The sequence below is a fragment of the Procambarus clarkii genome, chromosome 64, assembly GCF_040958095.1.
Source record: "Procambarus clarkii isolate CNS0578487 chromosome 64, FALCON_Pclarkii_2.0, whole genome shotgun sequence".
NCBI lineage: Eukaryota > Metazoa > Arthropoda > Malacostraca > Decapoda > Cambaridae > Procambarus > Procambarus clarkii.
The window spans coordinates 21877334-21888781 of NC_091213.1; the positions used below are offsets into that span (position 1 = coordinate 21877334).

Sequence of the window (11448 nt, forward strand, 5' to 3'; positions counted from 1 at the left end):
AGAGGCCGACACCAAATCCAACTCGTACACGGAGGGGAGGAAAGAAAACCCTACTCCTTGTATCAGCAAGCCCTGCTCCGAGGGTAGAAAAACCCAAGCGGGGCCCACAGCCTCCAAATCAACCCCTCCCCAGCCCCGAGAACCTCCACATCGGGACTCAGGACCTAGGGGCAGAGTTGTCCTCCAAAGCCCGGCCTCAAAGAAAAAGCCAGAAAGGCAGTAAGGAGGGGGTCCCACTGGTCAGACCCAGACGCCATGGCTGGAGGAACCAACTCTAATGCTTCCGTCGCCAGCCCGGCAGGGGCATCCCGAGACTGCTTGAGTCTCAAAACCAGCTAAACCCTGCTGCGACCCCCGAAACCCTTAGACACTTTGGAGCCAGAAGCAGAGGGGAAGGATCAGAATGAAGAGGGTGGCAGATGGAACCAGAGTTGAGGCGACTATCACTCCCAAGTCCGAGTCCCTATAACCAGAACGAGGCGGTCTCAGGGTTTCTGGGACAGCAATCAACCTAGCGCATTGCAGCAACCTAAACCTAGCATGCAATGCCTTAGCTGCTTGCACCCGAATAGAATCATCAGTAGACTGGGTGAACCAAGTCACTAACAGGCTACAAAACTCGCAGGACTACGGGTCAAAGGCGTCACTGACCCAACAGGCAGCATAACGGAGGCAAAAACGGCGAGTCACCCGAAACAAGGGGATAGAGCAACCCTCAAACTCACATGTGAGAGGAGACCCAAGGGTTGTATCCATCTCATGCCTGGTCTCATGCACCGCTGCGGGGATTCCCAGGACCCTTAGACTGGTACTGCTAAGGGAAGCCCCAGGCAGGATACTGCAAACCCACAGCCAAATCCACCAAGAAAACCCACTAAAAACTGTGCCCCTGGTATGTGTCCACTCACAGGGACCTAGTGGAGGTCCCACCAAAAGACAATGGTAATAACCTAACACAAGGGGCAGCCCCCTACCAGGCAGGAAACAAAAACAAAAGAAAACCCTGCAAGAGGACAATGTACCCAGGTGGAACAGAGCCGGCCGTGATAACTAGCTTGGCTTACATAACTAGGAAAGAGGTGATAACTAGCTGTGCAATACCCCACACCCCAACTAGTGCAAACTACCCCCCTTTCCAATAGCACCAAGGGTGCAGAAAACACCCCCACACATTAAGGGCAGCCAATCACCAAGCAGCAAAAGACCTAGCAGAGTTAGATCCCAAGGTGACTTGTGGAAGGAGGCCCCAAGCCCCAAGGGCAGTATGTACAGGGTTCCTAGGGAAGATAACCCTAGATACATGCAGCCCAAGTATTTGTGAGATTACTCCTGGCACACGCACCAGAGGACAGCACCACACCACAAGGAACAGAGCTTGAAGACAGAATCTGGAGCCAGAGTCACCAGACCATTGCCAATCACACCAGTCGAAGAACTGAGATTTAGGTAGCCCGTGTGAGGGGTCTGCTCCCCTTCCCAGGGAGGGGGAAGCTGCGCAGACAGTGGCATGACACGTGATGACGTCATGCTCGTTTTCATTTGGAGAGTTCTGTCCAATCATTTGAATATCAGTAGTAGTTTTAACGAGAATAGGGGTTTGTTTTGGGGCGCTTACCTTTCTGGGTGCCTAACCCAGTCAACGGCAGACATAGACACAGAATGGCAGACTCCAAACCACATGTGCAATTCTATAGGCCATTGCTCCTCGTGCCTCTCTGAGGGGGGCCAGGTTCTGACTCGTGGTCCCTGGTAGGCCTAGAACTTCATTCACTTGACTGATCCCAAAGTCTAATATATCCATATCAGCCTGGATAGCTCCGGGGAGCTGGAGGGGCTTCCCTCCAGAAAGATAAATATGTTCTTTTTATTTATAGAAAAAGTGCAAATAAAAAGTAGCTGCAATCAAGGTAGTTAAAAATTACTAGTTTAAACATTTTAAAATGGTTCAAGGACAGTCTCAAACTGCAATTATTTGGATTACTATACCACCAGTTTAGGAACCCGTATTAAAGAGTATACAACCTTAAGAAACCACCTAAAATGGCATGACCAAACTAGTCTTACAGCATAAACAGGACATCCACTCACCTATTCCATATGCTATCCAATCCGTAGTTGTAGTTACTGTACTTGTTTGGATGTGACATTTTTTAGACTGGGACTTTCCTACCCACTCGACACCTTGTGATTGAAGATCTGGTCAGCAATCCCACTGCAAGAGGAAATACTGTATACAGTATTAAATACTCCTAGCAATAATGGCATTTTCATATAGGACATTTATCAGATAAAAATTCTTACTACAGTACAACCTCGATTCAATGTACTATATGGGACCAACCCCAGTTCGTTGGATCGTTGGATTAGTTGCAAGAGGTGACCTTCAGGAGGCGTTTGTGTCAGTGTCTTTTTTTTCTGTGCACAATAAAAATGCATTATCATATTAAATACTGTACCTATATATTACTTCTCTACTAAAAAATACTGGAATTCATAAATTTACCTTACTGTTGGAGTTATGTCCATCTTGAAGTTTCGTGAAATTGTGAATGCTCTACAGTAAATACGTGCTGTAGTGCATTATGCCGTTAGCACTGTGTTGATTAAAAGTAGTTCTGCTTTATGTTGAGTACTACAATACAGTTTATAAAAACTATTGTACACTAAAATTCATGCAACTTTAATTTTAACACTGTGTACACACTTAAATTTAACACTTGTTCTAACTGTTCACGCCGCACACGATGTTTTTAGATGTTTGCATCAGCTTTGCTGGTGCTCGCTGCTGCTGTGGGTTCAGCTGCTTCTGAGCTGGTGCTGGCTGCTGTACCAGTGCTGGGTACAACTGTGCTCGTGCTGGGTACGGCTGTTCTCGTGCTGGGAACGGCTGTTCTTGTGCTGGGTACGGCTGTTCTCGTGCTGGGTACGGCTGTTCTCGTGCTGGGTACGGCTGTTCTCATGCTGGGTTCGACTGTTCTCGTGCTTGGTATGGCTGTTTCTCTTGACTGGGTACGGCTGTTCTCTTGCTGGGTACGGCTGTTCTCGTGCTGGGTATGGCTGTTCTCGTACTTAATATGGCTGTTCTCTTGCTGGGTACGGCTGTTCTCATGCTGGGTATGGCTGTTCTCGTGCTGGGTACGGCTGTTCTCATGCTTGGTACGGCTGTTCTCATGCTGGTTGCTTCGTACCACTCTGGGTACAGCTGGGTACCACTCTGGGTACGGCTGTGCTCATGCTGGTTGATTTTCTGCTACTAGTTCTTGCAAAATATTGCTTCATTTTTGGCATTAATAAGGCACTATTAGTAAGCCCCTGAGACATTTTGTTTTATAACCAAAGAGCTGTAGTAAAAAAATGGTCAATTCCACAATTATTCTTCCACCGGCGGATAAATACTGTACGTCAATCGCAGATAAAGCTAAGGGCACTGGGTGCATACTGTACAAACGCAGACTAAGTCTATATGTACACCCTTTAGTCGGCTGGTGTTTAAGCCAGATCCAGTAACATAAATCTCTCTTAAATATTCAATTTACATCAAATTATATATTTTGGGATTATATATTTAGTTTAGCAACATTATTACGGTAATAAGAGCTATACAAAATACTTATTTTGGAAGTGATTTATTAATTTTATTATTTCGAAGTCGTAGGTCACTGAACTGTGGCGACGAAATCGAACAAAACACGCCTGGTGTTGTGTTTGATTTCCAGTAATATAAATTTCTCTCAAATATTCGATTTACATCAAATTATATATTTTTGGGTTACATGTTTAGTTTAGCAACATTATTACGGTAATAAGAGCTATAAAAAATACTTACTTTGGAACCGATTTATTAATTTTATTATTTCGAAGCTGGAGATCACTGAACTGTTGCGACGAAATCGAACAAAACAAGCATGGTGTTGTGGACAGGGATTAGACCCGTCCACTCGTGCTGGAGTTGTGCTGCCAATAACGTGAATAATTTCTTAAATACCAGATATCAATCATATTACAGTATATTTTTGGTTTAATTTAGTTTAGTTTAATTAGGATGATAAAGAGTTATAAAAACATTAGTTTTAGAAATGATTTATTAATCTGAAACGTTTAAAGTCATGGGTCACTGAACTATGACAACACAGACTATAGTGAGTGAAACCTCACTGTAAAGTGACGTTTACTGTACAGTATTCCCTTATCTGTCCACCCTCACTTGTCTTGTTTCATCACAGAAAATGTATATAAGAAGATTTCACAACATTAGCTAGCTATTCACGATTCAGCCTTTAAATTAATTTACAAAGATACGTGTGCCACAAATCGGTGAACGAAAATCATTGAAACTCAGTCGTTCACTTGTGTGGACCACTCTGGCTGGTGTTTGGTTAATATGCGTCACTTCTTGTATGGAACATTTTGGCTGGTGTTTGGTTCATATGATTCACTTGTTGTGTGGTCCACTTGTGTGATCCAACTTGTCTTATGAAGGAATTATTAATAGTAATCTGTGATAGAATGAGACATTTTCCACCACTCTGTGAACTCTGTCCCATCATCATAAGCTTGTGGACCGTTTGTGGTCACCTTGTGTGGTCCACTTGTGTGATCCAACTTGTCATATGAAGGAATTAATAATTGTAATCTGTGATAGAATGGGAAAGTTTTCCACCAGTTTGTGAACTCTTGTCTCGATGTCGTAAGCAAATCCGAACATCCCCCGCTTCGGCGAACCATTGTTCGTCGAACTGGGCGAGTAAATCCGGCCTGAAAAGTGTGCGAACTAGCTGGAGATTCGTTGAATCGGGGTACGTTGAATCGAGGTTGTACTGTATATTGCCCCTTGGCAATCATTAGGTGTCCTAAGGTCTAGGATTAGATCACAAAACATATTATAGAGGGTGTACACCATTTAAAGGAATATCTAATATTACTCTTCAATTTCCACTATTCAATACACAATCAACTAATAGTTTCAATTTTACATGACTAATCAACAGACCACTACAAATTTTCCAATCCTGCCAGAATTGTTGACCCATTCAGTAATTTATTTGCAAAGGAAATTTTGCATTAAACTACTTATATCCTTAAGTTTATGTACATTTCTTATATAATCATCAGTTACAAGTTTCTAAACATGCCTACTGGCAATCTTTAGGTGTCCTAAGAGTTATATTATATCACCACAATGTTCTTTGCCTATAGGAAAGTACCCCAAGCATTTGACAACTAATATGATCTTAACACTTTCGCGCTCCCTGGGATGGTTAAAAAAAAAGCAGTATGTGCGCGGTGCGGTTTTGCTGCGTAAGCGTAAAAACAAAAATGTGTATACTCTTTTTACTCTCCTTACCTTAGTTCTTGAGCTACGTATTTAATTTTGGTACCAACGTGTTCGCAATAAAATTCTCTAGAAGAACATCAGTAAAAAAAAGTCACGAAACGTATAGGGATACCAGCACCAAATAAATAACTACAAAGATGACTCGCCGTGAGCGCCCAACAGCAACAAAAAGTTTTTACTCTTGGGATTGTTATCACCTCCACACTTGTCCTACAGCGTTAATTTTGGTATCAATGGACTCGCAATGAAATTCCCAACACGGTGATATGAATATAAGCGTAGAATAATGATTGCGGCCCGCCCGCAAGAGTGTGGGAAGTGGTGAAATTGTTACCCGGTATCGGTGACGGGACGACGCATGGCGCTTTGAAAGTTTATACTTATTTCACTCTCATGACATTAATTTTCTATGTACGTCATTCATTTTTGTGTCAATGTGTTTGCAATAGAATGTTCTATGAGCCCGTAGGTAAAAAAGATCAACAAAGCGTAAGATAGAATAGCGCCAAATATAAAACAACGCTGGAACATATCAGTGAGCGTCAAACACACACGAAATGTTTTTACTTTTGTTATGTTTGTCAAGTTTATACTTGTTGCACACAGTTATTTTTGGTTGTACATTGATCGGAATAAAATTCCCTAATCAGACATATGCATATAATACATGATATGGTGGAAGCATTACCAGTATAAACGGCTAAAGTCACCCACCTGCAACCCGTTTGGGACATAATACCATTTGATCGAAGTGTTTCATACCTTTCATGAACTTATTGTACCATGCAGCCTAGTGGTGAGAAAGAGAGCCTCATGGCGCGCAGTTTGAAACAAACCCAAAGTAAATCGGATAAAAATTGAATTTTATACAAATATTTTAAAAGAGGACATAACTTTATGTCCACCATGCGGGAGCGGTTGGCGAAACAGGACTCCTCAGTGAGTCCTGATCCCGCGAAAGTGTTAAGTCTTTGTCAGTTTGGCTTCCACTCCCAAAAACAGAGTACCAACAATGCAATTATTAGCCCTCAAACTGCGCATATCATATATAAATGATATCAGTGACAAAACCGAAACCGCGCACATCATTTATATATGATTTCGTGTCTAGCGCTATAATTTAAACGCCCCGCCTGGGATAGGGGCAGCTATAGTACAGCCACGACCGATAGTTGCCAGATGCCACCTAGAAAAAAATCCAGGCCAACATTCTTGGGTGTTAGAGCGTCAGTATTGAGGAAGCCACCAAGGCTGGCACACGCAGCACAAGCTCACAGCACCGCTGTTCAGCTTGTGACCACAGCATCGCCTACAAATGCCAAAATATATTTGATACTGCTATTATTTAGCAGTGATAGTATTAGTGAAGCCCACTGACTGTGATAAAACTGACCAGGATTCTGATAATAGCAGGATTGTGGTGATATTTAGCGCTGTGCTCCATGGAGGGAGGGTTGTGGCGTCGTCTTCTGACTGTGTGTAGCCACCATTTATTGATTGCACTCACCATACCAGCTTAGTAGTTCGCTATGGTGAACACAAATGTAGATACTTATATATAACGTGTGTATAGTGTGAGATCACAGCGTGAGGAGTAGGTTGGGAGCCGCCATTTTGGTGAAGGAGGAGCATCGTCTGCACGACTTGGCATGTTGTTTACTGATGGCCACTATGGTCTTTGGGCACCATACCAGCTTATTTGTACAGGTATGGTGAATAAAACAGGTAGATACATATATATAACGTCTGTGTACAGTGAATAAATGCAAAAACAGTACTGTGGGAGGAGAATGAGGGCGAGTGAGGTGGTGTTGAGGGAGGGAGTGGCAGTGAGTGGCTCGCTGGTGTTTGGCGGTCACTCCTCGTTGCTTTTTGACTCACAAGACCAACTTAGTAGTTCGTTATGGTGAACAAAACATGCAGATACTTATATATAACCTGTGTATATAGTGTAACAACAGCAAAACTATTTGTTTATTGTTTTATGAACATAATAATTGAATCACTAATATGCACACCATAATTTTGAGTACAGCGATGGTTCACAAGTTTTATTATATAAATATATCACAATTCACTGTATGGAATAATATTACTGCAAAAAACTAAGAAAAAACCAATCAGAGACATTGAAATAAATACGTAATAATATATTTGTGGCAACTGCCGTCTGACAGCTCGGGCGGAGTAGACCTCGTCTGGCGAAGGTTCTGCCAACGCCCCTTTTTTGCCACACTTCCCTACCCTATTGCGGCTAAAATATGCCCCCTACAATTTTTTTGTTATTTTTTCCGTGATCAGGAACAAAAATTAACACTTCTATAAGGCGAAAGAATTTTTTGGATTTTTTTTTTGTTGCATCTGTGGGCGTAAATTCCATTGGGGCCCCCTAGCGGTTTGAGGGTTAGTATGCTTGATATAATCAACTCAGTTCTAGACAAAAATGAATTTCAGATTGGACTCTTCATTGACCTGAGAAAGGCCTTTGATACTGTTAACCATACCCACCTCTTACTTAATCTCCACCATTATGGAATCCAAGGCCTTGCCCTTAACTATATTCAATCCTATCTTAGAGACAGACACCAATAATTAGCCATCAATGATATAACCTCTCCCACTCTACTATTAACTGTAGGAGCGCCACAGGGCAGCATCCTAGGACCTTTCCTATTTCTTATATACATCAATGATCTGCCTAATGTCTTTAACATCCTTAACCCTTAAATGGCGCATGGCTATATACCATTTGACACCCACAGGCGCATACAAAAAAAAAAAAAAAGTGTTGAATGTAACGAAACGCCATTTTCTGGGCGAGTCCCGGAGGCTCCCCGAAGCTTTCTCAGGCTGATATGCTAATGTCAGACTTTGACATCAGTCATGTGTATGGAGTTCTGAGGCCTACCGGGGACCATGGCCAGAACCGGGCCCCCCTCAGAGAGGCAAGGGAAGCAATGGCCTATAGAAACCCCCGTGTGGTTGGAAGCATTCTATGTCTGCCATCGATCGGAACAGGCACCCAGAAAGGTAAGCACCTCAAAACAAACCCGTATTCTGGTTAAAATTGCTACCAAAAGCCGAACTAGTGGATAGAATTCCCCAACAGAAAAACAAGCAAACTAGTGTGACGTCACACGTCACCGCTGTCTGCGCAGCACCCCCCTCCCCGGGAGGGGGAAGGGGGAGCCCCAGACCCTCCACGCCGGCTACCCACACCTCAGTTCTTGAGGCTGGATGTCAAAAATGCAAAAAAAACGCCAACCGGAGGGAGGGAGGGATGCCGGGGAGCCTCCGGGACTCGCCCAGAAAATGGCGTTTCATTACATTCAATGCTGGTTTTCTGGGGGAAGCCCCATCTGCTCCCCGGAGCTAACTACCCACAGATGGAAAAAGAGGGACTTACCCGGGAGGTGGTCGTCGCTCACTCCTCAACTCGAAGCCGAGACAACTGGCTGCAACCGCCGACCCAGAGCAACACAGGCCCGACGGGGCCCAGGGACATTCACAAGGTAACGAGCAGCCAGGACCCTGTTCGACCGCCAAAATCCCCGCACCTGAATATCAGACCAAGACATATTCCCAAAGACGGCAGCAAAAGCCGCGAACTTACGAACGTCATGGGCACGGGTATAGACCACAGGCTGGCTGGACTTAATAACCCTGCAGACGACCTGAGAGACCCAAACCCGCGAACAGGGAAGAAGGGAAACCGGATCAACCCAAAGCGCGTCCCCGGACACAGAAGCCGTGGTGCGCAAATAACGGCGAAGCACCGCAACCAAACACAAAACATGATGCACCCCCGGCCTGACCAACCTAGCATCAACCACCCACGGACCCCTCCGGAACCCAGCAGTCTCATTCTTCGCCAGAAAGAAGGAGACGGCTGCAAACGAACAAAATAATCACCACGACCAAAAGAGCAGAAAAACCTGTGCCGAAGGAGAGCATGAAGCTCCCCTACCCGACCCCCAGAGGCCAATGCCAACAAGAAAAGAGCCTTGGAAAAAAAATCCTGGACCGAAGGAGCCACAACGAAACAAGGAGACGAAGGGAAAGCGAGCATTCGATCCAAAGACCAGGACGGCTCAGGCGGCGCATGAGTAGGCCGGAGGCGAAACAATTCACGAGACAGCTTGCGAAACGGCGCAGACGTAACATCGATACCGAAGGCAAGCTGAAGCGGCTCCGCCAGCGCCGCACGACACGAGGCGACAGTGTTAGGCATAAGATGACGGTCCTGAAACAACCAAGAGAGGAAGGACAAGACCACCCGAACAGACAAGGAAGTAACACGACGAAGATGCAAAAAGAAATAGAAGGACCGCCAGGAAACTTCATACTGCCGCGAGAAGAAGCCCGCAGGTGGGACACCAACAAGGAGGCCACCTGATCACCATAGAGATGATCATAAACTCGAGTAAAAAAAACCATACGCGAAGACTCGAGGAGAAGATCGAACCAGCCACGTGACGTACCGGCCCGATCTGCTGAAAGAGGCGGAGCCGCGGGAAAACCCTCGGGTTCGGACACCGAGCAAGCAGCGCATGACACCATGGCTGGGCCGGCCACCAAGGGGCCAGAAGGACTACTCTCCCCTGGTAAGTCTCTAAGCGAATCAGGGCCTGGAGCAACAGCCGAACTGGGGGAAAGAGGTACAGGACCCCCCCCCCCTAGACCAGTCTAGCCGAAAGGCATCGACCCTGATGGCCTCGCGATCGGGGAAGGGCGCCACATACACGGGAAGACACCACGACCATGCCAACGCGAAGAGGTCCACCTCGGGACGCCCGAACGTCTGGCAAAGCCAATGGAAGGACTCGTCGTCGACCGCCCATTCCATGGAGAGGGGAACGAAGCGAGACAGGACGTCGGCCAAGACGTTGGACACTCCCTGTACATGAACCACCAGGAGAGCCAAACCCCGAGAACTCAGCAGACGAGTCACCCAAAGCGACCAAACCCCAAAGAGACAAGGACCGCATCGAACCCCCGCGGTTCAGGCAATGAACCACCAGAGAGCAGTCCGAATGGAGCCGAATCGTCGATCCGCGGGCCACCCGAATCCTCCCAAGAGCAAACCACACTGCCGCGAACTCCCGCACCGTGCTGTGAGCTCGACGGAAAGACGGATCCCAACGCCCCTGGCCGGCCTGGTGAGCACTGGTCACAAAGCCCCAGCCGAGAGACGACGCATCCGTGTACACATCGAGCGAGGGCTCGGGTAGACGCCAAGGCACTGAACCCCGAAAAACCCGAAGAGGAAGCCGGTGACACAGCAACCGACGCAAGGCCCCCGGGGGTCGAACCCTGCGATCGCGAGAGGCGCGGAAGGGGTGACCCTGAAGGAACCAGAGCAGCCGACGAAGCCAAACCCGACCCAGCGGGTAGACCACTATCGCGAAGTTCAGGCTCCCACACAGCCCCTCGAGCAACCGCCGGGTGACCCGAAGGCCCACCAGAAACAGACGAAGGCGGGACTGCAGCTGCAGGAGAGACTCTGGAGGGAGAGACAAGGAGGCGGTTCGAGAGTCCCAAACGAGACCCAGCCAAGTCAGAACCTGAGAGGTGACCAGATGGGACTTCCTCCAGTTCACCAAGAACCCGAACCCGGCGAGCTGGGAAAGAACCAAATCCCTGGGTAGCAAGCAAGCTGGGAGCTTGCTTGCTGGGAGCCCAAACCAGCCAGTCGTCGAGGTAGGCCAACACCCGAACACCTAGGAGACGCAAACGGGCCACTACAACCCGTGTAAGGCGTGTGAACACGCGCCTTACCTGGCGCGTGTTCACGTTGATTGGCACCTCGCACCACCTGAACCTGGCACCTCGCCTGGTTGAACCTGGCGAGGTGCCAGGTTCAACTCGAATGGGAGACAACGAAAGCGGTAACTCAGACGCCCCACAACAAAACCGAGCCAGTCCCTGAACCGTGGATGAATTGGGACATGCCAATAAGCGTCCCGGAGGTCCAGGGACACCATCTAAGCGCCCGGCTCCAAGAGGAGCCGAACCTGAGACAGCGTAGTCATCCGAAAGGAGGAGCAATGAACCCAGGGGTTCAGACGGGACAAGTCCAGAATGAACCGCAGGTCCGCGCAGTCCCGTTTCGG

The 11448-nt window shown here is 47.0% G+C and overlaps 1 long non-coding RNA gene across 2 annotated transcripts in view; it reads right to left on the reverse strand.

Annotated features, from left to right (window-relative positions):
• LOC123769023 (uncharacterized) overlaps positions 1-2248 on the reverse strand; it is a 165158-nt gene extending 162910 nt beyond the window's left edge. For both annotated transcript variants that reach the window (XR_011223681.1, XR_006774190.2), the window contains exon 1: positions 2089-2248. This is a non-coding gene — a long non-coding RNA (uncharacterized lncRNA). The remainder of the gene's footprint in view (positions 1-2088) is intronic.
• Positions 2249-11448: the final 9200 nt, after the last annotated feature.